Source organism: Erythrolamprus reginae, chromosome 2 (assembly GCF_031021105.1).
Source record: "Erythrolamprus reginae isolate rEryReg1 chromosome 2, rEryReg1.hap1, whole genome shotgun sequence".
Classification (NCBI taxonomy): Eukaryota; Metazoa; Chordata; class Lepidosauria; order Squamata; family Dipsadidae; genus Erythrolamprus; species Erythrolamprus reginae.
In genome coordinates, this window is record NC_091951.1 from 251,896,299 (window position 1) to 251,924,074 (window position 27,776).

Sequence of the window (27,776 nt, forward strand, 5' to 3'; positions counted from 1 at the left end):
ACCATTTATTATAATTTTAGCTGTTTAGTTCTGTATATATAGTGTCTATTATATTAAAAAACTGTTGTTCCTACCTCCATCTTGTTTAGTTGTACTTTCATAAAGTTCCAATCTACATTATCAAAATTCCTTTTTCGCATCCAAAAATATAAGCAGCCCATTTGCTTTTCTGGATGTTGCTCATAATATTCTAATGTATTTACTATTATTCTTAAATTATTTTTGATTTGTCTTCCTGGTAAAAATCCATTTTGATCACTATGTATCATATTATTTATAATACTTTTAAGTCTATTAGCAAATATTGATATAAAAAATTTTATAATCTACGTTTAATAGTGAGATAGGTCTATAATTTTCAATTTTTTCTTTTTCCATGTCAGCTTTATGTATTAAAGTTATTAAAGTTTCTGACGATGTTTTTTGGTAATTTACCTTCTATCAATATTTGATTATATGTCTCAAACATATTTGAGAAAAGTATTTCTGTGTCCAATTATAAAATTCGGCTGGTATTGAATCTGGGCCAGTCGCTTTATTATTTTTTGTTTCTTTATAGATTGTTTTAATTCTATGTCTGTAATAGGTTTGTTTAGTCTTTGCTGTTGTGTTTCAGTTAATGCTGGTAACTCTATTTTTTCCAAATATTTGAAAATTAAATCCTCACTTATTTCTTCTTTCGTATAATTGTTAATAAAAAAATTTATCCATTTTTTGTACTCTGGGTCTTTTATTATAGTTCTATTCATTGTCCAATTTTTTATTTTCCTTTTACCCTTTCCAATACAGTGGTACCTCGAGATAAGAGTTTAATTCGTTCCGGACCTGTGCTCTTAAGTCGAGCAGCTCTTATCTCGAACGACTTTTCCCCATAGGAATTAATGTAAATAATTTTAATTGGTTCCAGCCCTCAAAAAACTCACAAAGTTAGTCTAAATTATGCAGAAAGACATGTTTTTAATGAAGAAATGTATATGTACATATAAATGAATAATGAAGTTTTCTTTCACTTAACTTGTAAACTTTCTTAAACTTTTAAATTTACATATGTTCAACTTCTCTGCCACCCAATCCTGTAGGACAGAGGGTCCCCAACCCTTTTTGCACCAGGGACCGGCTTTAAGCGATCAAGAGAGGAATGGGTGAATGAATGGACGGAGGGTGGAAGGAAGGAAAGAGGGAAGGGACAGGAACAGAGGAAGGAAGCAAGGAAACTTATGAAGAGGGAGAGTAAGAGAGGAATGAGTGAAGGGAGGGAGGGAGGGAAGAAGGTGGGAAGGAGAAAGAAAAAGAAGAAATAGAGGAAGGGGAAGGTAAAAGAGAAAGAAAAAGAGCAAGAAAGAAAGAAGAAAAGAAAGAAAGAAAAGAAAGAAAGAAAGAAAGGGGGAAGGGACAGGAACAGAGAAGGAAGCAAGGAAACTTATGAAAGGGGAGAGTAAGAGAGGAATGAGTGAAGGGAGGAGGGAAGGAAGGAAGAAGGTGGGAAGGAGAAAGAAAAGAAGAAATAGAGGAAGGGAAGGTAAAAGAGAGAAAGAAAAAGAGCAAGCAAAGCAAGAAAGAACAAAGAAAGAAAGAAAGAAAGAAAGAAAGGGGAAGGGACAGGACAGAGGAAGGAAGCAAGGAAACTTATGAAAGGGGGAGAGTAAGAGAGGAATGAGTGAAGGGAGGAGGGAGGGAGAAGGTGGGGAAGGAGAAAGAAAAGAAGAAAATAGAGGAAGGGAGGGTAAAAGAGAGAAAGAAAAAGAGCAAGCAAGAAAGAAAGAACGAAAGAAAGGGGGAAGGGACAGGAACAGAGGAAGGAAGCAAGGAAACTTATGTAAAGGGGAGAGTAGTAAGAGAGGAAGGCCTGAAGGAAGGGAGGGAGGGAAGAAGGTAGGAAAGGAGAAAGAAAAGAAGAAATAGAGGAAGGGAAGGTAAAAGAGAGAAAGAAAAAGAGCAAGAAAGAAAAGAAAGAAAGAGAATGAAAGAGAAATAAAAAGCCTCCCCTTAAAAACATTAAGACGAGACAGTCTGGGGGGGGGGCGAAACGCCCTCTGCAGTCAGGAATAGGTCACTCGCTTCATACCGGTCCCTCCATCTCACCCATCCCGAACTCCGGCGGGTGTAAGAAGCCGGGAGGTAATTGCCCCGTTAGCCAGATGCGTTTGGAGAGGGCAGAGGGCTTCATCTATCAATCTATCAAATTAAACCCAATCAGAGGTGCCTATTCGAGGATCCTAACTACGCTCTCCCTCCCTCCTATGGAGATTCAAAGCCTTCCCAGACCTTTTTTCCATCACGTGCGGCCGGCCACCCTCGCGCAAGCTATCCCAGTTCTGAAAATGCGCCGTAGGCCCTCGGGTTGCAAAACACGCACACGATCGGGGGAGGGGGGGATCCAGATCTCTCCCTCTCTTTCTCTCTCTCCCCCCTCTCTCCCTCTCTTTCTCTCCCCCTCCTGGACTCCCGGATCGCCGGCTGCCCGGAAAAGCATCGCATCGTCAGAGGGGCGCTGTCAGCGGCTTCCGTAGCACAGGGAAGGGCTTAAGCCGCTACCTTTTCTCTTCCCAGTGCCGCCCCGGCCCGAAGCACGAAACCGCTGTTTATGCCGGGCGGCTCGCCTGGAACGCCAGCAATGCCACCAAGGCCGATTGCCGAGCGGGGGGCGGGGGTGCGGGAGGACGGCAGCGCCCCCCCGGACCCCTCAGGCTCGACCCCGGGTGGAGTGGCCTGAAGGGTCCGGAGCGGCGCTGCCCTCCTCCCGCGCCCCGCCCCCCGCTCGGCAATCGGCCCGGGCGGCATTGCTGGCGTTCCAGGCGAGCCGCCCAGCATAAGCAGCAGTTTCGTGGGTGCTGGCAAGCGGGGGAAGTTCGCCAGGAGTCAGCGGAGAGAAGCTCGGGCGCCTGTTTTAAAAGATCGCTGCTGGTCTGGGGAGCGCTTTCCAGCTACCCCCGAGGCCCCCAAACCCGGGCTCGGGGGTAGCTGGAAAGCCGCCCCCAGACCAGCAGCGATCTTTTAAAACAGGCGCCCAGCGTCTCCGCTGACTCCTAAAGCGGGGAAGTTCACCAGGAGTCAGTGGAGAAGCTGGGCGCCTGTTTTAAAAGATCGCTGCTGGTCTGGGGGCGCTTTCCAGCTACCCCCAAGCCCCCAACCCGGGCTCGGGGGTAGCTGAAAAGTGCCCCCAGACCAGCAGCGATCTTTTAAAAACAGGCGCCCAGCGTCTCCGCTGACTCCTAAAGCGAGGAAGTTTGCCAGGAGTTAGCGGAGAAGCTGGGCGCCTGTTTTAAAAGATCGCTGCTGGTCTGGGGGCGCTTTCCAGCTACCCCCGAGCCCCCAACCCGGGCTCGGGGGTAGCTGGAAAGCCCCCCCCAAGACCGGCCTGCGATCTTTTAAAACAGGCGCATAGCGGGGCAGCGCCCCTCTCGCAGCCCTGTCAGTTCTGAGCTGCAAGAGGGGCGCGGCGCGCTTTCCCGAAAGGGACGGAGAAAGCCCTCTCTCGCAGCGAAAGCGCTGCCAGCCAGGGAGAGCGTTCAGATCCCACCACCCCCAGCAGAGAGCGTTCCAGATCCCCCCACCCCCAGCAGAAGCCAAGGACCCGCAGAGTGGGGCGGCAGGGGAGGCGACCGCCTCTCCACTCACCAAGTGCTGGGATACGAGCTGAGAAGAGCCGGGCTGGTTTGCTTTCCCTTTCTTCCCGCGCTGATCAATATTTTGGAACCTCAGACCATGTGAAGCGGATTGGAGTTCTAGGTTGGTTATTGCTATATCAAAATCTCTGCGGGCTGCATAGTTGCGATCTTCATATTCTTCCACTCTCTGTCCCATGACTTGAATTTTTCCCTCTGTCATTTGTATTCTTTTTTCGCTGTCTTGTAAGTTTTGTTGCATGACTTTTTATATTTCCATCCATTTCGGCAACATTTCCTTTGACTACATTTAGTTCAGTTTTTAAGTTCAGCAATTTCTTTTTTAATCTCATCTTTCATCTCCTTCATTTCTTGTCTCATTTCTTGCTTCATTTCTTGTAGATACATTTTCATTTCTTCTTATTCGTGTCAAGTTGAGTTTTTGTTCTGAGTTTGTGTCGTTTGTACGACCTCTTGAATGCCTGCTAGTGCTTCTTGAATAGTCTGGAAATTAGAGTCCATAGTTGGCTTTTCTTTTTTTCTTATTTTTTTTAAAATAATTTTTTATTGATTTTTATAAGATAGTTACATAAAACAAACATATAACAGTGCACAGTGCATGTGCCCCATCACCTAACAACTAGACACCCTCCATCACCCCCCACCACCCATACAAGAGGATTCAAAGATTTTGATTTATTTATTTATCTATCTTGCATTGAGTATTACTAAAAGAGTGATTGCAGTTTATTTTTCACATTTACATCACAGATTCTACTCAACATATAATCTTTCACCTTATTCCATCGTACCTCAGCTTCTCCAATTTGTTCTCGTCAAAATTATTTAATCTTATTTCCATAATTTGGTCCACCATGTACCAGTACCAATTTTGTAATGTCCATTTTGTGGAATCTTTCCAACCCAATACCACCACCGCTTGAGCGCTTTCCAATGCTGCAGATTTAATTTCCTTGAATTCTCCTAGTTTCCTTTGTTTAATTAAAGTTGCTATTTCTTTTGTAATTGTCCAGTTGATTTTTAACATTTTGTTAATTTCATTCTGTACTTCATTCCAGAATTTCTGAATTTCTGCACACTCCCAGAACATATGCATAAAAATTCTCTTTTCTTGGCACCCATGCCAACAATTGCCCTTCTCTTTCCCCTGGAAGTGAGCAAGTTGTACTGGTGTATAGTACAATTTATGTAAAATTTTCCTTCTCATCTCTTTAACTCTTGTATTTTTGATCTTATATATATTTTCTACTATTTCTTTCATTTCACTTTCATCTATTTGTAAATCATTTTGCCAGCATCTTGTCAAACTTTTTGTTACTCCCTCTTCCACCTGCAGAAGCATACTATACATATTACCGGCTTGTGCTTTACTCTCATTAATCTTTTCTCTTATTATTTTTTCTAAACAATTTTCTTCTCGTAAGAGAGCTTCTTTATTCTCACTTTTATTTAAATATATGCTTATTGCATTAATCTGCAGCCATTTCTGTTGACCAATCCACCATTCCAATCGAGTTCTGCTAACTCTTCCATCTTTCTCATATAATTGTTCAATTCTCGTTATCCCTTTGCTATTTAATACTTTAATAATTCTGCTTAAGTTAACATCATCACCTGTATTCAATACGTGTAACGTTGATAGCTTGGAATTCCTAGTTCCACATTTCCTCTGCCATTTAGACCATATTTCTAAACATGCTTTGAGAGGTCAATTAAATTACTGATTTCTGTTCTACTCCAATTTTTAAATAATAACTCTTTATTATTTATATTATTAATTTCCTTTTCTAAATTTACCCATTTCTTTTCCCCCCATACCTGTAATTCCATTGATCTTTCTATTTGAAATGCTTCTCTATATAGTACTAAGCACGGGCTTCCCCACCCCCCCTCTTTCTCTTGTGCAAACTGCCAATGTTTTCTTATTCTAGGCTTTTTGTTTCCTTCAATCCAAAAATTTAATTTACTATCCCATTCTCTTAGTTTTGCCCCAGGGAAGGTACCCGGTAGAACCTGAAATAAATACATCATTTTTGGTATTATCATCATTTTAAGGGCCCTAATCTTAGCAATTCTTCCCAACTTTTTCCCCTTCCAATTTTTTATCTGCTTCTGAATTTTTTTCCATATTAAATTATAGTTGGCCGTCACTATTTTTATTGGATTCTTAAACAACCAAATTCCTAGGTATTTCATTTTTTTACAGCCTAATTTCAATCCTGATATTTTTTTGTATCTCAATTTGCTCTTTGGGGCCAGTATTTAAACAGATTATCTCAGATTTCTCTATATTAACCATAAGTCCCGATTGATCTTTAAATTCCTGGAGCAATATCATTATTCTTTTCATCATTTCGATTAGGGTTTCAGACATCACTATAGCATCATCTGCAAACAAATTTAATTTCAATTCAAATTTTCCTATTTGGTAACCTCCCCATTCCTTATCATTTCTAATTTTATTTGCTAAAGTCTCAATTGCCAGTACAAATAACATTGGGGATAGTGGGCAACCCTGCTTAGTTCCATTCTGAATGTTAATCATTTCTGTTCTGTTACCATTTACTCTGATTTGAGCTATGTTATCCTTATAAATTGTTTCTATAATTCTACAGAATGAATCTCCCATATTTAAATCTTTACATAATTGAAATAGGTAATCATGATTAACTTTATCAAAGGCTTTGTACACATCTAACTTTAGTATACTTAGTTTTCTTTTGATATTGGTAGCATGGTGTATAACATTGACCACGTTTCTAATTGGTTCATAAATCTTTCTTCCTTTAACAAATCCATATTGGTCTTCTCCAATTACTTTTGGTAAAATATTCTCCACCCTGTTTGCCAATATTTTCATAAATATTTTATAGTCCTGATTTAATAAGCTGATAGGGCGATAAGAACTTGGGTCAGTTAAATCACGATCCGGCTTTGGGATAGTTATAATTTCTGAGATTTTCCACGTCTGTGGAGTTTCAGAAGTCTTAATTACATTATTAAACAATTTTTCCATATGCGGTAATAATTCATTCATATAAGTCTTATAATATTCAGCAGTAAAACCATCTGGACCTGGGGCTTTAGCAGTTTTCAACCCTTTAATGACTCTAGATATCTCATCATTTGTAATTTTTGCATTTAGCATTTGTCTATCTTCTTCCGTTAATTTCTCTTTAACCTCTATGGTTTGCAATGTAATGTGTTCTTTTTTATATAAATTCCCATAAAAGTCACTCATTATTTTTTCCATTTCTGCATTACTACGTTTAATTACACCTTCCTTATCCTTTAAAGCAGAGGTCCCCAACCGCCGGTCCGCGGACCGGGACCGGGCCGTTGGGGTTTTCCAGCCGGTCCGCGGTGGCGCTGCCCTCCCGGCAGAAGACATTATGCAGGACAGGGTGGGGCGTCGGGCAGGGCGGGGAGAATCAGGAGGCTCCTTTGGCGGCTGGGGGCTGCCTGGCTTTGTGATTTTGGCTGGGGGGGAGTTAGGAAGGTCCTACTTGCCCACACGCTGCCTTTGGCAGCACAAGCGTGCTTGTCCGGCCGGGGAAGAATCGCCCCGGCCGGACCTCAGTTTCAGCTGGGGGGGGCGAGAACACCGCCTCCCAGCTGGGCGAGCCTGAGCAGAGCGCAGGCTTGCCCACACGCTGCCTTTGGCAGCACAAGCGTGCTTGTCCGGCCGGGGAAGAATCGCCCCGGCCGGATGTCAGTTTCAGCTGGGGGGGGGGCGAGAACACCGCCTCCCAGCTGGGCGAGCCTGCGCCGCCGCCGTCCGTGCCTCGGTTCCGTAGCTCCGCCTCACAGCTGATCACCCTGCTGCCGCTGCTGAGAGAAAAAAAGAGAGAGGGGGGAAGAGAAAGAGATAGCAACAGAGGGAGAGAGGGGGGGTTAGCAACAGAGGGACAGAGAGAAAGAGAGAGGGGGGATAGCAACAGAGGGAGAAAGAGAAGGAGAGAGAAAGAGAGAGGGAGAGGGGGGGCAGAAAGAGAAAGAAAGAGATAGCAAGAGAGGGAGAGAAATAGAGATGGAGAGAGGGGGGAGAGAAAGAGATAGCAAGAGAGGGAGACAGGAGGTTAGCAAGAGAGGGACAGAGAGAAAGAGAGGGGGGATAGCAACAGAGGGAGAGAGAGAAAGAGAGAGGGAGAGAGGGGGGAAAGAAAGAGAGAAAGAGATAGCAAGAGAGGGAGAGAGAGAAAGAGAGAGGGGGGATAGCAACAGAGGGAGAGAGAGAGAAAGAGAGAGGGAGAGAGGGGGAAAGAAAGAGAGAAAGAGATAGCAAGAGAGGGAGAGAGAGAAAGAGAGAGGGAGAGAAAGAGATGGCAAGAGAGGGAGAGAGAGAGGGAGAGAGGGGAGACAGAAAGAGAGAGAAAGAGAGAGGGAGAGAAAGAGATGGCAAGAGAGGGAGAGAGAGAGGGAGAGAGGGGAGACAGAAAGAGAGAGAAAGAGAGAGGGGGGAGAGAGAGAGAAAGAGAGGGAGAGGGAGAAAGAGAGAGGGAGAGAGGGGGGAGAAAGAGAGAGAAAGAGATAGCAAGAGAGGGAGGGAGAGAAAGAGAGAGGGAGAGAGGGGGAGAGAAAGAGATAGCAAGAGAGGGAGAGAGAGAAAGAGAGGGAGAGAGGGGGGAGAGAGAGAGAAAGAGAGGGAGAAAGAGAAATGGAGAGAGGGGGGAGAGTGAGAAAGAGAGGGAGAGGGAGAAAGAGAGAGAGGGAGAGAGAGAAAGAGAGAGGGAGAGGGGGGAGAGATAGCAAGAGAGGGAGAGAGGGAGAGAGGGGGGAGAGAAAGAGAGAGGGAGAGAGAGAGAGGAGATAAAGGAAGAGGAGAGATAGAAAGGAAGAGAGAGAAAGAAAGAGGGATAGAAAGAGAGTGAGAGATGCTCAGTGAGCCTTTCTTTGAAGTTGCCTTTCTTTCTTTCTCTCTTTCTTTTGCTCTCTTGCTCTTTCATTCTTTTTTCTCTCTTGCTTTCTTTCTTTCTTTTTCTTTCTCTCCTTCCCTCCTTCCATTTCTTTCATTCCCCCTCTCTATTTTTATTTCTCTTTCATTCTTTCTTTCTTTCTTTCTCTTTTTCTTTCTCTTTTACCTTCTCTTCCTCTATTTCTTCTTTTCTTTCTCCTTCCTACCTTCTTCCCTCCCTTCCTTCCTTCAGTCTTTCCTCTCTTACTCTCCCCTTTCATAAGTTTCCTTGCTTCCTTCCTCTGTTCCTGTCCCTTCCCCCTTTCTTTCTTTCTTTCTTTCTTTCTTTCTTTCCTCCATTTCTTGCTTTCCTTTTCCTTCCTCCCTTCTTTCCTCCCTCATTCCTTTCTTTCACTCCTTCCTCTCTTACTCTCCCCTTTCACCCCTCCCCAAAGAAGGTAAATTTCATACATAATTGGTATGTCGCAAAATAAAGTAGTTTTAAAATGGCGGGGAGGGGGCCCCCCAGACACTTAGGCTGTATGGGGCCCCAAAATTCCTGATGGCGGCCCTGGCTCCACCCCTCCATAACCCCACCCCCATATGACCAAAGCCCCCCCCCCCCCCCGGTCCCTGGAAAACTGGTCTAGCTTAAAGCCGGTCCCTGGTGCAAAAAAGGTTGGGGACCTCTGCTTTAAAGCAGGGATATGGGATTTCTCTTTTCTTTTTTTCAAATAGTGTACCATTTGTTTCATTGATTTGTTCCCCCATCCCCTGATTCTTTGTTTTATAATCATCTTCATTTTATTCCATCTTTCTTCCTCAAGTGATTGTAATTTCTTTTTCTTAAATAATAATAGTGTATTCCAAGCTCTATTTCTTGTAACTTTTAAAATTTCTTGGATTAAATCTATTTCTCTTAATAGATTTTTTCTTTCAACTTCCCAGGATTTCCTAATAAAAGCTTCAGTACTAATACAATTACCCCTCATAACAGCCTTATGTGTATCCCAAACTATTGTTTGCTTAATTTCACCTGTTGCGTTAATACAAAAAAATCCATTCAGTTCTTTTTGTAATTTAATTCTATTTTCCTCATTAGCTGAAACCACATGGTTGTATCTCCAAATCCTTTGTTGCCTGCCAGCCTCTAATTCAATCACTGCTAGTAATGGCGCATGGTCTGATAACCAAATGCTTTTCACTTCCACTTTCTCGAGCCGTACCTCGGCTGTTTTATTAATTAACATATAATCAATGCAACTAAATTTATTATGTCTTGCTGAATAAAATGTGTCCCTATTTACTATATTTTCATGTAAATCCGTCATATTAATTTTATTTAAATGTAATTTTTTTCTTTTCCCCCCTCCCTGCTGTTAATTCCAAGTTGAAATCGCCTGCTAAAATCACTGTACCTTCCGCAAAATTATCTAATTTACGTTTTACATTCATTATAAATTGTTTTGCATTTACATTGGGGGCATAAATTACGGCTAAGGTTACTAGCTTATTATTTATTTTCCCCTTAATAAATAGCATTCTACCATCTTTGTCTCTTTTAATATTAGTTAATTGAAATAACAATCTTCGGTTGATCAAGATGGCGACTCCTCTAGATTTTGCCGTCCCTCTCGACTCATAAACTTGTTGCCACTCGCCATTTGTAACTAATTTATCTGTTTTTTCCCTCCCTTTGTGAGTTTCTGATAAAAATAAAATATCGGCTTTACTATCCCTAGCCAGCTTCATGATTCTATAACATTTTTTTCTGTGATGAAAGACCATTTACATTCAACGACAATAACACTGTCTCACCCATTTACATAATTTTAAATACATTTCCCCCTCCTGCAAAACAGAGCCTACCGGAAAAATGCTTTTTGGTTACCATGAATCCCCACCCTAGTGCCTCTTCCCTAGCACCCCCCCCAAGGGGAGGCAATGAAAAAACCTTTCGTTATCGAGAGGCACCCCTGGATTTGCGTTCCACTAGAAAGCTCCCCGATCTCTCCCCATTTAATACCATATCAAAAGATTCCTCCCTCCTTCCCTCTTCTCCCCTTATTAGTTAGTGAGAAAAAAAGAAAAATACACAAAGAAGAGATTAATTAGTTGAAAACCATAATACCATATTAGGTGGCTTTTCTTTTTCTTTCTCTTTGGCCAGCATTGTAGTGATGGTCCTTTGTTGTACTCCTGGAGAGAGGGATCAGGTGGGGAAGGGAAGAAAACAAAGCTTCTAGCACATAGTTAATTATTAAGAAAAATAGGAATATAATATATAATATAATTCTAATAAAGAAATTTATAAAAATTTTAAAAGAAGTAATAGGTAAAGGAGAAAGACGAAAAGAGAAGAGAAAAAGAAGGAAAAACCTATTACAGATTTGTTTAAGAGAAAAGGAAAATATTTATTTAAAAATTGTTTCTAATATTCAAAAAATATAAAAAGGTAACAAAAAAGAAAATAGTCAAAAAATAACAATAATAATCACATTTTGAGTTAAAAAGAAAAGGAGAAAAAAAGGAAAAAATATCAAAAATCAAAAAAAAGGTCCAAAAAGTTCTAATAAGTCCAAGTAAACCAAATTTGCATTATGCTTTAATAAGAATATCCAAAGAATATAAATCCAAAACCAATGTCCAATATGATTTCCAAGTTCAAATAATTATAAAAATAAAATCCAGGTCTCCTTATTTTGTAAAAAGAAAGAGAAAAAGAAAAATACGAAAAATATCCTCACGCCTCTAATATCATGGGAAAAAAAAATAAAAATAGTCCCAGCAAATCCAAAAAGGAGAAAATGAGAAAAATTGAAAAAAGAAGAAAGGCTAAATTTAAAAAATAGGAAATTGAAATAAACAATTCAAAATTTATTCCAGATAATTATACCTTCAATGTAATTTCATTCAGATAACGTGATTTCAATTCAGCTCATAAGTTCATGTATTCAATTCAATAATATATCTTACTTCATCCACTCAGTTAATTACCAAATGAGTCTTTAATTTTTTTAATTGAAAAAAGGAAAAATCTATTTTAAAAAAATGAATAACAAACAGGAAAGAATAGAAACACCACACTATAATCTTAAAATTGAAAAAAAAGAGAAAGTTGTACTTAGTTTTAACAAAGTCAAGTAGTTCTGGCTAATCTTTTCCGCGTATGGATATCACTTACAGTTTTTTTTCTTTTGTTTGTGTTCGCCTTCAGGCTAAAATCTTCTTTAACAAACTTGTAGGAATACCAAAAGAGTTCCGTGTGGTGCTGTTAATCTCCTTTATCTGCCGATCTGTTCCTCATAGACTTCTGTTCTATTTTTAACTTCCACTATCGGCGACTGCTATGACTGTGTCCAGGCAGCCGCCTGGGCACAGCTCTCCATTCCTGCAGCTGCGGGGCTATCCCTAATCCCCGGGGCCGCGGCGATCCCTCCCGGGGGATCCAGGAGGCCCCCTGTCCTGGGCTGACCCCTCCGGAGTCAGCACAACGCGAAACGGCATCCTGCAGGGTGGAAAGGAAGACTGCAGAGCCAGGGCTGAGCCTCCGCTCCTCCGGCGTGATCGGGCTCCACCCGGAAGTGAAACTACTGTAGTTGTTAAACTAATGTTGATTTCAGTTGAAAATTCAGTTAGAATTGTTGTTAAACTAATGTAGTTGTTAAACTAATGTAGTTGTTAAACTAATGTAGTTGTTAAACTAATGTGTAGTTGTTAAACTAATGTGAGTAGCATGAGTAGATTCTGTCCAATCTCTCAAAAAGATGAGGTGACTGGAGGTGATCTCCCAATAAAATATTTCAGTTCAGATTATAGCATAGAGGCAAATGTACAGAGATATTAAAAGTTCAAATAAATGAGTCATATTTCCAACAAAAATTACCTTAATGTGGAAGACTAATAATACATACAATAAGTATCACTGTATCAAGAAATGGGGTAAATATCCATGTAGTTATAAAATTATGTCTTAATGAATCACTCTGTTGACTGAAAAATAATATGTATCAAGAAAAGCAGTGTCATGAAATGTTAAGGAGCTTTCAACTAAGGCTCACCCTCCATAGATTTGTACACACTGAACAACCTTTCAGCTTTCAATTTACAGGTAAGTCGAAAAACATTTCAATAACAAAAATATACTTTCCACTCAGTTGATGAGCCTGGTGTAGTGTTGGCTATCTTGTTTAACATGTTCCAAGCCATGCAATCCTTCTATGGGTCAATAAATCCTTTTTAGGAAGAAAATTATTTGAAAAGATAAATATAAGACCAATGATTCCAACAGGCAAATTAGTTGTTAAAGAAAGTTAGCTTACCAGAACCAGAAGAATTTGTCTGCTTTCACCTTAATTCCACATATCTTTTTCCTTTAGGGAAAATAAATCAGAAAAGGTTAGCATTGTAGCTATATGTGTCATATTCATGTGGTGGGCATTGCCCAACCAGATGGCTGGGTTCCATAATGTGATAGGATAAAGGTGAAGCCAATTGTCCAAGACTTAAAACTGTCCAGTTCATTCCTTTTAATTCCAGGCTGCGCATGTATTATAATACCTTCCCGTGCATAACTCCCTAGATAAAATGAGATCTTTCAAAAGTCATAGATACTTACGTATTTCTTGTATGAATGGATTAGTGAAGACCATAGTTCCCTCTAAGCTGAGCAGTGAGCAATCGCTCACTTAAAAATCATAATCAACTCCGAGTTTTTCAAACCTGCCCACAAGCCGAGAGGGAAAGAGTGAGAGGGAAGGAGAGGGAGAGGAAGAGAGGAAGAGAGGAAGAGAGAGAAACAGATAGAAAAAAGAGAGGAAGGAAAAGAGAAAGAAAAAGAATGGGAGTAAGGAAGAGAGAAAGAAAATCAAAATCTAGTTTGAAACTAGCTCAACTAATTAAGTGGCATTTTGATATTGATAGAGTTGTCCTATTATGAGCTCACTGTTATAGACACACAGTACAGTATTTTATTTAGAAATTCTCTGAGGCAAAACAGGGTGGGGGTTTTGTTTGTTTGTTTGTTTGTTTATTTATTTATCTATTATTTCTGTGCCGCCCAGTCCCGAAGGGACTGCCACTCAGACACTATACTTTTCCGCCCACCCACCCCAAAAATTAGAGGGAACACTGGTGAAAACAGCAATGAGACATGAAAAGCGCCCGGGAAGATGAGCAAATTATCAGCAAATGAATTATATGGGCTCCTCAATTTGGGCTCAAGACAATGGAGAATATGTTGGCAGATGATGGGACGTCTCCAATCGCATGCTGATTATCATTGGCTCTTTGCATTTTCTCCCACTCTCTGGAAATCAATCCAAAATTTGTCATTGGCTCCCAAGGAACAAAGTGAAAAAAACTTAAAACGGGGGGATGGGGGATGGGGGAGAGAGACGGGAAGACATTGTAACAATGGATTAGTTCCAGAATTAACTCATCTTCCCAGGTGCTTTTCTTGTCTTCTTGCTGTCTTCCGCAAAATTATTCTACAGCGCTAGAAGCTCTCCCATCATCCACATCCATTAGGCCTTTCATTTTAAGTTTCCAATTTTGACAGGCTTGCACTTCTGGCCTGCTAAATTGCCTGAGAGAATCATTTTAGCTCAACCTCCTTTACTTAGCCCTTTAAAAGAATCTTTCACACTCTCACTGGTACAAAGAAAAGGGTAATGAAACATCTGCAAGAAAGCAGAAAGTTCAGAGGATCCAAGGGCCCCTCAGAGCTGACTTCATGCTTCGGATGGGGACAGCTCAGGTATCCTGATATCATAATTAATACAGCCCAATAAGTACAACACATACTTTTATATGTTTTGTCCCTATATTATATACAATTACTTTATTAGGAATCACTAATATTAAGATTAGGAATACTAATCATTAAGGGGCACGCATAAGCGCACCAGTGTGCCTGCCGTCCCTGTCCCTAATGGTCCCTTTTATTCATATTCATTTCATGTATTCATAATTATGTTTTTATATCTGCTATCTAATACAGAGGTCTCCAACCTTGGCAACTTTAAGCCTGGAACACTTCAACTCCCACAATTGCCCAGCCAGCAAAGCAAAGCAAAATTGCCCAGCCAGCAAAGCAACCTGGGCTGGGAAATTCTGGGAGTTGAAGTCCGCCAGGCTTAAAGTTACGAAGGTTAGAGACCCCTGATCTAATGCATTCTTGATGAAATAAAAAATAAATTAATTAATAATTCTTGCATATAGAAAAGGCATTCAAGGTAATCCTTTCTCGTTCGTTTTAAAATACCAAACGAAGATATTTCAAGACGCTTGTAGAGTCGCCCGGTCTAATTCCCCATAATCATAAGAAAAATAATGAATAGGGAAAATCTATGGGCAATAGATTTATTATAACCGGAAACAGATGCCCCTCCGTATAGACCCTGATATAGCTTGTCTTTACTCCTCTCTCTATGGCCGACCACGGGAAGTGACGTTCCCCTTTCCACCCACCCAAGACTGTCCTCTCGACGCAGGAAGGTCGTGCAGGTGCAGAGGGGCGCGGGGCCTGAAGAGTACCCGAGGAGGTGATCGGGTACATCCCGGATGAGAAGCTCCGGTGGCAGCAACTGCGAGAGCTGCACCGCCGCTGGCTCAAAGACCAGGAGCTGAGCCCCCAGGAACCGGTCCTTCCCCCGTGGAAGGTCGGCTGGGAGGAAGGTTTCTGGCAGCGCTTCCTCCAGCCCTAGAAGTTCTGGAAGAGACAGGTGAAGCCCAGCACAAGTGGTGGTGGGGGATAGAGGATTCCGATCGGATTCCTGTGCTTTCTGGCCACGGCGGCTGAGGACGATGGGGGTTGTAGTACAGCATCTGGCCTGGGCACCAGTTTCAGGGAAGGTGCCTCTACCTAAAGCAAAGGAAGGTTTTTGATCGATTGAAGATTGCAACCCTACATTTTACATTAAAGGTAGAAATTCACTTTTGCAATAACGACAAATGAAATGATGATAATAAGTGTAATGTGTAAACAAAAAAAGGGAAATGTGTAACAATTTATTTATTTATTTTATTTGACTTCTATGCCACCCAATCCCGGAGGACTCAGGCTGGCAATGTCGAATTATTGCAATAGTTATTTCGCTGGCTGGGGAATTCTGGGAGTTGAAGTCCAAATATCTTCAAATTGCCAAGGTTGGGAAACTCTGCTCTAATTGACTTTCTTGCTTAAAGATGCCTCTCTAGTATTTACCTGACGTCTTTTTAAAGTAGAGGTATTGAATCGGTAGGTCATTGGGTCACGTCATTGTCTCAAGAAAGCTAAAATGTTTGAGTTTGATTTTTATATATATATATTGGACTTTTATGCCGCCCCTCGCCATGTGCTCCGGATCGCCTTGGGCCAGGCAAGAAGCCCCTCAGACAGAGATCAAGGGAAACTCCATCCCACCCAACCTGGCCAACAGCTCTGCTCCCCTAGGAGTGACTGCCAGGATCCCCTCTCCGTGTCTTTGGGCACGCGCACTTGTTGTTCTTGCCGTTGCTGGTCTTTGTGTTCGCATGCACACTGGAAACCAGAAGACCAGCTGGCCGCTGCACATGCGTGCACTGGAAACAAGGTCATCTTTGTGGATCGCACATGCACAATGGGCGAGTGCTCTTTTGTTTTCCAGTGTGCCCGTGCACATCAAAACCTGTTGGCTGACAAGCAGGAACCCGGAAGAACAACGGGCAACAGCTTCCAGCACATGTGCCATAGGTTTGCCATCATGACTATAGGCCTCTTGTATCTGGGCTCAAAGTCCAGAGAAGTATTAGTTAGCAGCAACGCAAAACAGAAAACTCTAACTTTTTGAAGGCAGCTAGTGACTGTTCAGGCTTTTGCAACCCAGTTTGAATATGAATACAGCTAGTCCTCAACTTATAAACAGAACTGAGCCCCAAATTTATTTATTTATTTATTCATTCATTCATTCATTCATTCATTTCCTTCCTTCCCTCCCTCCTTCTTTCTTTTTTTCCTTCCATCCATCCATCCATCCATCCATTGATTGGACTTGTATGCTGCCCCTCTTCGTGGACTCAGGACAGCTCGTTTTGCCCTATTTTATGACCTCTCTCGCCACAGTTGTTGAGTGAATCACTGCAGCTGTTAAGTTAATCCGGCTTCCCCACTGACTTTGCTTGTCAGAAAGTCACAAAAGGAGATCACATGACCTCGGCACACTCATCAACACGAGGATGCTGCAATGGGGTAAGTGAGAAAAACATTAATAAGTCGCTTTTTTCAATGTTGGTGTAACTTCGAATGGTCACTAAAGTGAATTGTTAAGTCGAGGACAATCTGTAAAGTCCTCCTGAATGGAAAGGTTACTTATTTGGGGTCCAATCCAGCTATTTTAAAACATCCGATAGGAACAGTCAATGAACCTGCATTGAGAGGCAAAACTCGCTTAAGAACTCTCTCCCTTAGCACAACAATATTGGGTGCAAATAGTGCTCATATGTTGAGGTTGGAGTAGCAATTGGATTGTGCTTCCAGGTTTGTTCCTTGACATAGTTACACATGTAGGAACAGTATTATAAGCATTTTGCCATCCCAGATGGGGAGGCAAGGAAAACCTTTGGTTATGGCATTGCCTCTCTCTCTCACCACAAAATGCACAAATTCTATTTCAGGGTCCCCAAACTTGGCAACTTTAAGACTTGTGGACTTCAACTCCTAGAACTCTCCAGCCAACTATGAATTCTGGGAGTTGAACTCCACAAGTTGCCAAGTTTGAAAACCTTTTCTCTATTGTTTATCAGGGGAACTATATTTAGTGGACCAAAAATTCTTTCTGAGTTCCCAAAAAACCCCAGACTTAGCCAGAGGGTACTAGAAGACAATGACCTACCCATTCTACAGTGCTTTAAAATGTTTATCAACATTCCATCTGGAATAAAATGTCAATATGGAATATTGTTAAGTCACATATAGCTGTTTAAGTCTTTGCAAGCTTTTTTTCCATTACTACTCACTCCAAATACGTTTTTTTCCAGCCCTAACAAAGTGCTAATGATCTTACCAGGTCTTACTGGCTTGCAGACTTTTTATTGTTACTCTCTCTTAAGAAAGTTTTTTCCAGCCCTAAGTCTTTGCAGGCTTTTTTTCATTGCTATTTGCTCCGAATAATGTTTTTTTAAAGTCCAAACCAGGGGATAAAATAATGTACTGAAGCTGACCAGACTAAGGACACTAGCCAGATGAATATCTGGCAGGCAGGCTTTCCCTCCTATTTTCCTCCCCAAAAGCTAAGGTGCATCTTATACTCCAAAAATTATGGTACACTTCTTTTCTCCTGTTCTACCATTCCACACCAAATCATGAGTGCATAGCACAGTAATACTTCTTAAAGGACAGGCACTATTACAATCAGGAAACATCATTTCTGCTTCATCAGAAAAAAATCTGTTGTGTCTCAGAAGCTAAAATAGAAGGCACATTTCAGCACTGATTTCAGCACTCTGATGGTGGTGGTGGGGCTTTAACATATCCTAAGCCTAGCTTTCTAATATCAGAAATAAAATATGTTATTGGAATTAATCAGCAAAAGGATACACTCCGCATACATACATACCTGGACATGATACTTGACAATATAATAGGAAATCCATAGAGGAATAATACTGTTAGTTATAGCAAGTTTTCCAATATTGTACATCTTGAATACCTAAAAATAATTTTAAAAATTAGTTCTTTGCTGCTTGATTGCATCAATATGATTTCATTGGATTTGTTGAAATTCAAAAATGATGTTTAATGTTATTTTTATGTAATAGCAAACTACAGTGCAATCCGCTAGGAACAAATCTCCTTTGCCTTCTGGAATAGCCATGAGATAAGAGAAATTTATCTGTACATACTTATCATGTTATCCCACACTAAACTATAATTTTAATGCATAGCTGAATTAGCCATAAAGCTAATTCATTCCAAATAAGTTTTCAAAAATCAGTTTGTTGGGTACAGATAGGAACATTCACACAAAATGAGACAAGATTTTCAGCTCTTCCCTCCATGCTGAAAGATAAAAGGTGCCTTGCAGCATATAGTTATCTCAGAGACTTTATACAAATTTTCTTTATCCCCCCCCAAATTAAGAACTTTCACACATTGCCAAATTCCTTTAGGAAAACAACCTGCTTTGTTATCCAAATATAGCAAATCCCAGATATATTACAGAAATACATCGCCCAGGCCTCACTTCCTTTGTAGAGCCCTGTGTCTTTTAATTGCACCAGCTGTGATTTAGTTTTGCAGAGATTTTCAAAAACAGAAGGCTGAAAAACTGTTAGAAAATATTCCTGGGTTTCAATGGAGCTACTTCAAACATACGTATATATTAAAGATGTTTTGTTGTTATTTTGGCCCTACTGGGACCCTGATGAAGATTAATCACCTTTGTCCTTATATACAAGTAGTCTTCAACTTACAATAGTTCATTTAGTTCAAAGTTGCAACAGTACTAGATAAAGTAACTTATGACCATTTTTCACAATTACATCCTTTGCAGCATCCTCACAATCAGGTGATCAAAATTCAGGTGCTTGGCAACCAGTTCATATTTATGAACATTGCTGCGTCCCAAAATCCTGTGATCACCTTTTATGACCTTCTGACAAGCAAAGTCAATGGGGTAGCCAGATTCACTAAACCAACTGTTATTAATTCATCATCTGCAGTGACTCACTTAACGGCTGTGGCAAGAAAAGTTGTAAAATGGGCCAAAGCTCACTAAAAACTGTCTCACTTAACCACCAAAATTGTGGGCTCCATTGTGGTCATAAGTCAAAATACGCTGCATGCAGCGAATGGCTGTGATTCTCCTTTATACAACAATCTCTATTTCCCCCCCTATTTTCTACTATGCTTTTACCTTTTTACATCATGACCCACTTAGATTCAATCTGAAATAGGGGTAGTATCTAAATCCAACCCAGTCAAGAAAGCTCAATGATCAAAACCCAGGAAGATCTGATTTGCTAGGGATATTTACATATTTTATTATGTGGAGCATTACCATATTATATTTCAATGATGGCAAAAATATGGCACATGTACCATAGGTGGCACACGGAGCCATATCTGAGGGCATGCAAGGCATTGCCCTATGTAGATCCAGCATACATGTGTGTGCTGACCAGCTGATTGTCGGCCTTCTTTTCAGCCATTTTTGCTCTTCCTTGGCTTTAGGAAAGCTTCCTTTTGCTGGGAAAATAGCCCAATGGACCAACCGGAAATTCGGAAACCAATTTCCGGTTGTCCCATTCGGCCATTTTTCGCCATCCCCAGGCTTCAGGAGATCCCAGCCCAATGGGCCAAACAGAAGTCTGGAGGTTTAAGTGAGGCCTGTGCGCATGTGTGGGGGAGGCGGGTGTGTGTGTGCATGCTAATAATAATATTATTATTAATTGGCATACAAATCCAATTAATAATAATAAAATAATAAAATTAATAATAATAATAATAATAATAATAATAATAATAATAATAATGGGGTTGTGCACACATGTGGGGAGGAGTGCATTGCATTATGCACATGGGCATGCAGGGGCGCACTTTTGGGCGCATGCACGCCCTTTTGGCACCCAAGCCATTAAAGGTTTGCCATCACTGTTGTATATCATTATAGCCACAGTGGTGCAGTGGGTAGAGTGCAGTACTTCCAGCTACTTCTGCTGATAGGGCTAACTGTTCTATTTGCCAAGAGTTTGAATTGTGAATTTACCAATTTTATTTATTTATTTATTGCTAGGAAGGTATTATGATGAGCCTTGGTGGTGCAGTAGTTGAGGTGCAGTATTGCAACCTACTTCTACTGATCACCGGTTGCCAGCAGTTTGGCAGATCGAATCTCAGTAGGCTCATGGTTGACTCAGCCTTCCATCCTTCCAAGGTGTTCTGTCCGGCTCACTACGGAAGCTATGACCAACCCAAAAAGATAAGCCAGACACACCGGTTGAAGCCAAACACAGTTTTATGATGGTAAATAAAAAAGAATCCAACAGAAAATGTCCTTACAAATCAGGAAAACACTGGAACTCCAAACAGAAACACAAAAACACAGAATCCTTGATGCCAAGATGAGGCCGGTGAGATAACAGACATACACCTCCCACGGGTCTTCAAGACTGCTGGGCCACGAGCCAGGAACAGAAATGCTGGGAGACAAGGCAGATACAGCAACTCCACGCTGATAACACTCCACACTGTTGCAAGAGTTTGCCTGCCTTATAAACCTTTCCCTGCTAATGAGGACCACACACCCCCTGGTGTTCCTCATTCACCGGTGATAATATTTCTTCAGTTGATCCCTCCTTTGATCTATATGTCTCTGTTGCATACTGATGATGGCTTGTGCGTCGTCATCTAATGACTCTAGAAACTCCAAGCTATTGGCTGGAGAGAGCCCCCCCCCCAGGGCTCCCAGGCCATTCCTCTTTGTCATGTTCCACTTCACTCACATCCTCCCCCGGGCATGGAGCCAGCAGAGACGCAGGTGGTCTTTCATCTGACTCAGGCTGAACCACAACACAAGGTTGGTAAAACTGAGGACCCAGATTGTTGAGGGCAATAAGTTTACTCTCTGTATACCGATTAGAGAGGGCTGTAAAGCACTGTAAAGTGGTATAGAAGTCTAAATGCTATGCTATGCTATCACTGTTATATATCATTATATTCACCTTAACACACTTTTTAACACCCTCCTTGACTTCCCTAAGAGTCTCAATACTCATTTATGTCACCAGGCTTGGGGCTATTAGACTTCTGCACCCTGGCCAACGAAAGTTATGCGACTTAGTGGATTGAATGAGTATGAGTGTTATTATGGTCTTCAGGCAAGTGTGGCAAGCTACTGATTTGTCACCAACTTCTGCACCCGCTTGACGGGTGTCAGAAAGCCTCTGGAGCCTGGAGATGGTGAAAAACAGGCCTACTGGGGCCACCGGAAGTTGGGAAATGGGCCATTTTCAGCCTCTAGAAGGCCTTGGGGGCGGAGGAGGCTGTTTTCGCCCTCCCCATGCTCCAAGAAAGACTCTGGAGTCTGGGGAGGGCAAAAAGGAGACTTAAGGCCCCCCCCGGGAAAGTTCGAAAATGGGGGAGGGGGACATGCATGCATGCATGGGGCAATGCGGACATCATGGGTGCATGTGCAGAGGGGTGCATGGTGCATGAGGGGCATTGAATTGTGGGTGTTGGCACGCACACACTCTTTTGGCACCCAAAAAGTTTTGCCATCACTGTCATAAGGTCTTATAACTCACTAGTGGACAAGTAGTAAAGAATTTTTCTGAGTCCATGTGCTATCAACTAACAGTGTTAGGATTGAACCTGAGAGAAGACAAGTCAAACACTCTAGTCCAGTAATGGCGAAACTTTTTTTCCTTGGGTGCCAAAAGCACCAGTGTGCATGCACTACTGGGCATTTGCGAGTGTCCACACCCATTATCCAATGCCTGGGGAGGGTGAAAATGGCTTCCCCCATCCCCCAGAGGCCATGAGCATCCAGTTTCCCAACTTCTGGTGAGTCTGGTAGGCCAATTTTCCACTCTCCCCCACCTCCTAGAGGTCCTCTGAAAGCCAAAAACACCCTCCTAGACCCTCTGCAAAAGCTGAAAATCGTGCACATGTGTGCTGGAGCTGAGCTAGGGCAACATCTCAAGTGCCAGCAGATATGGCTCTGCATGCCACCTGTGGCACGTGTGCCATAGGTTCGCCATTACTGTCCTAGTCAATCCTGGCTTTTTGATAATTCAATTCAATTCAATTCATTAGATTTGTATGCGGCCCCTCTCCGAAGACTCGGGGTGGCTCACAACAGTAATAAAAAAACAGTATAACAATGGAACAAATCTAATAATAAAATTATATAAAACCCCCCAACAATTTAAAAAACCATACAGCACATACATACCAAACATAAAATATAAGAAAGCCTGGGAGAGATGTCTTAATTCCCCCATGCCTGGCCCGCCAAACGACATTGCTTCGTCGACGGGACCCGGAGAAGGCCAACTCTGTGGGACCTTATCAGCCACTGGGATTCGTGCGGTAGAAGGCGGTTCCGGAGGTATTCTAGTCCAATGCCAGGTTTATTACCAACACTTTAAAGGTCATTACCAACACTCCCCCCCCCCCTTTTAATTTTTTTTCACTTTGTTCCTTGGGAGCCAATGACAAATTTTGGGTTGATTTCCAGAGAGTGGGAGAAAATGCAAAGAGCCAATGATAATCAGCATGCGATTGGGGGCGTCCCATCATCTGCCAACATATTCTCCATTGTCTTGAGCCCAAACTGAGGAGCCCATATAATTCATTTGCTGATAATTTGCTCATCTTCCCAGGCGCTTTTCATGTCTTCTTGCTGTCTTCACTAATCCATTCACACAAGAAATATGTATGTATCTATGACTTTTGAAAGATCTCATTTTATCTAGGGAGTTATGCACGGGAAGGTATTATAATACATGTCCAGCCTGTAATAAATAGGAATGAACTGGACAGTTTTAAGTCTTGGACTATTGGCTTCACCTTTCTCCTATCACATTATGGAACCCAGCCATCTGGTTGGGCAATGCCCACCACATGAGTATGACACATATAGCCACAATGCTAACCTTTTCTGATTTATTTTCCCTAAAGAAAAAAGATATGTGGAATTAAGGTGAAAGCAGACAAATTCTTCTGGTTCTGGTAAGCTAACTTTCTTTAACAACTAATTTGCCTGTTGGAATCATTGGCCTTATATTTATCTTTTCAAATAATTTTCTTCCTAAAAAGGATTTATTGACCCATAGAAGGATTGCATGGCTTGGGACATCTTAAACAAGATAGCCAACACTACACCAGGCTCATCAACTGAGTGGAAAGTATATTTTTGCTATTGAAATGTTTTTCGACTTACCTGTAAATTGAAAGCTGAAATGTTGTTCAGTGTGTACAAATCTATGGAGGGTGAGCCTTAGTTGAAAGCTCCTTAACATTTCATGACACTGCTTTTCTTGATACATATTATTTTTCAGTCAACAGAGTGATTCATTAAGACATAATTTTATAACTACATGGATATTTACCCCATTTCTTGATACAGTGATACTTATTGTGTGTATTATTAGTCTTCCACATTAAGGTAATTTTTGTTGGAAATATGACTCATTTATTTGAACTTTTAATATCTCTGTACATTTGCCTCTATACTATTTTTTTTTTAAATATTTTTTTATTGATTTTTAACAATTTAAAATCACACAACATAAAACAGTGCATAGTGAAATGTGAATTGTGCCCACCACCCCGACATACACACATTCCCCACCACCAAATTGGGGGTATTTCTTTTGTAATCCACTTAACCCAAGAGCAATATATCTGTCTACATATTATAGAGTGATTCCAGTCTATTTCTTACAGCTTGGTCTCGGATTCTACTCGTCATATATCGTCTTACCCTGTCCCACCGTCCCATCAGCCGTCCCAAATCAGTTTCATTATCCAAATTTATCCTTTTTTCCATAATTTCAAATTGAATATGGTCCACCATGTACCTATACCAATTTTGCATTGTCCATTTTGTCGCATCCTTCCAACCCAAAACTATTCCTGCCTGAGCGCTTTCTATTGCTGCTTTTTTTATTTCTCTAAATTCTCCCATCGCATTACTTTTTACTAGTACTGCCATTTCCTTAGTGATTGTCCATTGTATATTTAACATTCCATTGATATCCTCTTTCACTTTTTGCCAAAATTGCTGCACTATCGGGCATTCCCAAAACATATGCATAAACACTCCTTTATCTTGACACCCGTGCCAACAATTCCCCCTGACATTCTGCTGAAAATGTGCAAATTGAACGGGAGTGAAATACCACTTATGTAATATTTTCCTTCTCATTTCCCTAATTCTTATATTTTTAATTTTCCTTATATCTTCTACTATATTCTCCATTTCTTGTACCTCTACTAATATCTCATTTTGCCACCATTTGGTCAATCCATCAATCGTGGCTCCATCTGACTGCACTAGCAGTTTGTATATATTAGTTGCTTGCGCCTTTATCCCCTCGCTTTTTTCTCTTATTATTTTCTCTAACCCTGTCTCCTCCCGCCATAATACTTCTTTATTCTCCCTTTCATTTAGATATTTACATATTGCATTTATTTGTAGCCACCTTCCCTTACCTAACCACCATTCTATACGATTTCTACTTGGCCTGCCATCCTTCTCGTATAACTGTTCTATCTTAGTTATCCCTCTTCCCTTCAACTCTCCTATAACCCTATTTAAGTTAATTTCGTTTTCTCTATTTATTACATAAAGCGATGACAGTTTAGATTTATATAATCCTATTTTCCCTTGCCATTTTTTCCAAATTTCCATAGTCCCTTTCATTGGGCCTATTAATTTACCTATATCGCTCCTATTCCACTTCCTAAAAATTAATTCTCTATTATTCATCCCGTTTATCTGTTTTTCCAATTTTGCCCATTTATTTTCACTTAATTGCAACTCCATTAACCTTTCCATTTGAAAGGCTTCTCTATACAGCTCCAAACATGGAACTCCCCATCCCCCCTCTTTTTCATTCGCAATTAACCACTTTTTTCTTATTCTTGGTCTCTTATCTTCTTCAATCCAATAATTTAATTTTTTATCCCATTCTTTAACCTTACATACCGATAACCCCCCCGACAGCACCTGAAATAGGTACATCATCTTGGGAGCTATCATCATTTTTAAAGCTCTTATTTTAGAGAGTCTCCTTAGCTTTTTATCTTTCCAGCTGCTCATCTGTTTCAACATTTTCCTCCATGTTATTCTATAATTAATCTCTTCCATTTTCCCTGGGTTTTTCAATAACCAAATTCCCAAATATTTTATTTTTTTAAGACCTAATTTCAACCCTGATTCTTTCCTAATTTCTATCTGTTCTCTCGGGTCTATATTTAGACACATAATCTCTGATTTTTCCATATTAACCGACAGTCCCGATTCCTGCTTAAACTCTTGTAAAATATTTGTAACTGCTAGGGAACAAGATAAAGAGAAATTGCAAACAGAGTTATCAGAATATTTTAGAATTAATGATGTGGGTGGTATTAAACAATCAATTGTATGGGATGCATGTAAGGCCTTCATGAGGGGACAATGTATATGTATGGAAGCAGATATTAGGAAGAGGTGGGATAGAGAGAGGGAAAGAAAGATAAGGGAAATAGATTTGATACAAGAGCAGTTAAGATTAACGAAAAGTAGAGATTGGAATAGTTTATTGAAATTGAAAAAGAAACAGTTGATGGTGTATGATGAGATTAAATGGAATAAGATGAGAATGGCGATGCGACAAAAAACACAGAGTTGGGGGACAAGATCAATGCAGCAAATGGCGAGATATCTGAAGAAGAGGAAAGAAAAATCATGTATTTTAGCATTGAGGGACACCAGTGGAGTGGTTAGATATGGTAACGACCAGTTAGAGGAGATAATGAGGAAATATTATGAAGATTTGTATAAAGCGGAGCAAGTGAAGATAGAAGTCCTCAAGGTTGGGAAAATAGTAAGCGAAGAAGACAAACAAATTTTGAATGCAGAAATTACACAAGATGAAATTGCTAGAGTAATTAAAGGGTTAAAACAAGCCAAAGCTCCAGGCCCAGATGGGTTTACAGGGGAATTTTATAAAACTTATGTGAATGTTTTGTTGCCGCATTTGGGGAAATTGTTTAATAATATATTGTCAAATCGTGATATCCCGCAGACATGGAAGCTTTCAGAAATTGTTACCATTCCGAAGATGGGTCGAGATTTAAGAGAGCCTGGGTCTTACCGTCCGATCAGTTTGGCAAATCAGGATTATAAAATATTTATGAAAATATTGGCAAATAGATTAGAAAATATTTTACCAAAAATAATTGAAGAGGATCAATATGGGTTCGTGAAGGGAAGGAAAATAAGTGAACCAATTAGAAATGTAATGAATGTGATGCACCATGCTACCGCTACTAAAAGGAAACTGGGAATTTTGAAATTAGATGTTTATAAAGCTTTCGATAAAGTTAACCATAGTTATTTATATAAATTATGTAACAAATTAAATATGGGGGGGAAATTTTGTGAAACTATAAAAGAGATTTATAAAGGAAATGAAGCATATATAAGAGTGAATGGACAAAGAACGCAGAGTATTAAAATATCAAACGGCACCAAGCAGGGATGCCCTTTGTCTCCAAAATTATTCGTAATAGCAATAGAGATCTTAGCTAATAAGATAAGACAAGATAACACTTGGGCAGGATATAGAATAGGGGAATTAGAAATGAAAATAAATTTATTTGCAGATGATGCAATTATATTGACCCAGACCCTGATGGAGATGATTAAAGGTATAATAAATATTTTACAAGAGAAATACATTTGCCTCTATACTATAATCTGAACTGAAATATTTTATTGGGAGATCACCTCCAGTCACCTCATCTTTTTGAGAGATTGGACAGAATCTACTCATGCTACTCACATTAGTTTAACAACTACACATTAGTTTAACAACTACATTACTTTAACAACAATTCTAACTGAATTTTCAACTGAAATCAACATTAGTTTAACAACTACATTAGTTTAACAACTACATTACTTTAACAACAATTCTAACTGAATTTTCAACTGAAATCAACATTAGTTTAACAACTACTACTTTAACAACAATTCTAACTGAATTTTCAACTGAAATCAAACTGAAACCAAACTGAAAGCTGGAGCAAGTTCTAGGTGCTTTTTACACTTGCTCAGTATAAATGTTCATATTCCTGTTTTTCTTTATTTATCTTGGGAGATTTCATCCACTTTCTTGCCCAAATGGTTTATATTGGCCATCCTTCCATGCACCCTGATTCGATAAATGCACGTGTACTCTGGATTTCCCCAGTTGCTCTCCACTTTGATTTTTACATACTGGAACGCCTTCTCTTGTTCATTCTGAAATGTAGATGAGGAAAAAGAACAATCATAATAAAAAGCCATCGAGATGAAGTCATCCTCTTGAATGGCTCTATCGGTTTAATAGAAGAGTGCAAAGCCTATACTGTATATCTATATACAAGAGCCGGGGTGGTGCAGCAGGTAGAATGCTGTACTGCAGGCCACTGAAGCTTCCATCCTTCCAAGGTGGGTAAAATGAGGACCTGGATTATGGGGGCAATATGCTGGCTCTGTTAAAAAGTGCTATTGCTAACATGTTGTAAGCTGCCCTGAGTCTAA

The 27,776-nt window shown here is 40.5% G+C and overlaps 1 protein-coding gene across 1 annotated transcript in view; it reads right to left on the bottom strand.

Annotated features, from left to right (window-relative positions):
- Nucleotides 1–27,776, bottom strand: part of LOC139159564 (SUN domain-containing protein 3-like) — a 185,799-nt gene that overhangs the window by 134,179 nt on the left and 23,844 nt on the right. The window lies entirely within an intron of this gene.